At 44.1% G+C, this 2,422-nt stretch overlaps 1 pseudogene; it reads left to right on the top strand.

Moving 5' to 3' along the window:
• Nucleotides 1-279: 279 nt before the first annotated feature.
• LOC101570076 lies at nucleotides 280-2,205 on the top strand (annotated as a pseudogene).
• Nucleotides 2,206-2,422: the final 217 nt, after the last annotated feature.

The following is a 2,422-nucleotide window of genomic DNA, read 5'->3' as shown; positions in this document are numbered from 1 at the left end:
TTAGGATTATATCTGAGTACATAATTTAGGATTTATATCTGCAAACATAACCAATAGGCTTCACTTCCTTAATTCAATACTACCTTCAAAGAAGATATGAGATTCTACAGAGGAGGATGTGGAGTGGGCTACAAATATGAATTAGCATTCTGATGAAGAAATGGGATGTAAGAAGTCACTTCATGGCAGATTTTTATTTTAAAGAAATGTATATATTCCCTTCTTAGCAGTTAGCTGGAAGGAAACCTATGAAGCCTCAGTGGCTCCCATAATTTGGCCATGGCTGACTATTCAACAGTGCCTCCACCTTCCTCTGGCTCTGCCAGGGTGGTGGCAATGGCGGTGGTGGTGGAGGAGTTAAGGATGCTTTCAAAAATGTGCTGCAGAGAGCCTGGCAGATTGCAGCAAAAATTGGGGCTGATGCTGGTACATTATTGAATTCTAATGATTATAGTTATAGGGTGGAAAAGACCTTTAGCAGTTGGAGATCAACCAGGTGCTAAGAAAGTTGCATCTCAAAATGGCTCTTTTGAATCACAGTTACCACGATGCACCAGCAGCAAAGATCTGTGATGACAGAGGACTATAAAGTTCCAAATGCAATGGTTGGCTTTATAATTGGCAGAGGAGGTGAACAGCTCTCATGCATTCAACAAGAATGTGGATGCAAAATACAGATAGGTCCTGTTAGTGGTGGCCTTCCCGAAAGGTCATGTCTATTAACTGGAACATCTGAGTCTGTCCAATCAGCAAAACAGTTACTGACCCAGATTGTTGAAAAAGGCAGACTGGCCCCTGAGGTTTATCATGGTGATGGACCTGGAAATGCAGTTCAAGAAATTGTGATTTCAGCTAGCAAGACAGGATTAGTTATTGGAAAGGAGGTGGGGAGAGACTATTAACAACCATAGGAATGGGCTGGAGTTAATATGGTTATGATTCAAGATGGGCCTCAGAACACCAGTGCTAATAAATCTCTTAGGATTACAGGCAACCCATACAAAGTTCAACAAACCAAGGAAATGGTGTTGGAGTTAATTCGTGATCAAGGTAGTTTCAGAGAAGTTTGAAATGAGTATGCCTCAGGAATAGGAGGCAATGAAGGGATAGATGTTCCCATCCCAAGGTTTGTTGTTGGTATTGTAATAGGAAGAAATGGAGAGATGATTAAAAAAATACAAAATGATGCAGGTGTTTGAATTCAGTTTAAGCCAAATAATGGAGCAATACCAGATAGAACAGTCCAAATAACTGGACCTCCAGATTGATGTCAGAATGCTGCAGAAATTATCGCAGACCTTCTTCAGAGTGTTCAGGCTGGTAATCCTGGTGGACATGGACCTAGGGGTCGAGGAAGAGGTAGAGGCCAAGGCAACTGGAACATGGGACCACCAAGTGGACTACAGGAATTTAATTTTATTGTGTCAACTCAGAAGACTGGATTAGTAATAGGAAAGGGGGAATGAGACCATAAAAAGTATAATCCAACAATCTGGTGCCAGAATAGAACTTTAGAGAAATCCTCCACCCAGTGCAGATCCTAACATGAAGTTATTTACAATTTGTGGCACTCCCCAACAAATAGACTATGCTCAGCAACTCATATAAGAAAATATTGGTGGCCCAGTAAATGTTTTAGGGCCACCTGTACCCCATGGGTCCCATGGTATTCCAGGTCCCCATGGACCTCCTGGGCCTCCAGGGCCTGGTACTCTAATGGGACCATATAATCCTGCACGTTATAACCCAGGACTACCTGACACAGCTCCTCATGGTCCTATAGCCCCATATGCTTCCCAGGGCTGGGGAAATGCATCTCCACATTGGCAGCAACAGGTTCCTCCTGATCCAGCCAAGGCAAGAACAGATTCAAATTCAGCAGCCTGGGCAGCTTATTGTGCTCACTATTATCAACCACCAGCATAATCACCAACTACAGCTTGTACAGGGGCACCCACAGCAACCCAAACGAACAGGCAAGGAGATCAACAGAATCCAGCTCCAGCTGGATAGGTTGATTATGCCAAGGCTTGGGAAGAATACAAGAAAATGGGTCAAGCAGTCCTTGTGTCTGCAGGTACTCCCCCTGGTGGCAAGCCCCACTAAAGTGCAACCTGGACCTAGTACTACACACAGCAGGCCGCTTACTATGCCCAGTCAAGTTCTCAGTTAATGCTGCAGCACCTACCAGCACCTCAGGTTTGACCAGGCAGTATAAACTTAGCTCTCTATGGGTGAGGAGGCCTGTGCTGTGTGCCATCCTTGATTGTGTTCCTTCAAGGAGCATTGCATTTGCCTTCCCAAACATTCCACCTTAGGTTTTGCTACAAAGAGCACCAGTGCTGAAGATGTTGCAAGCACCAAATCATAGCTCATAAAATCAGGTCCTGAGATTCCTTACCCATAAAGAAGAATCCTTTGA

Source organism: Octodon degus, unplaced genomic scaffold, assembly GCF_000260255.1.
Source record: "Octodon degus isolate 3935 unplaced genomic scaffold, OctDeg1.0 scaffold00144, whole genome shotgun sequence".
Lineage (NCBI taxonomy): Eukaryota > Metazoa > Chordata > Mammalia > Rodentia > Octodontidae > Octodon > Octodon degus.
The sequence above is the reverse complement of the archived record's forward strand: the minus strand, read 5'-3'. Positions and strand labels throughout refer to the sequence as shown.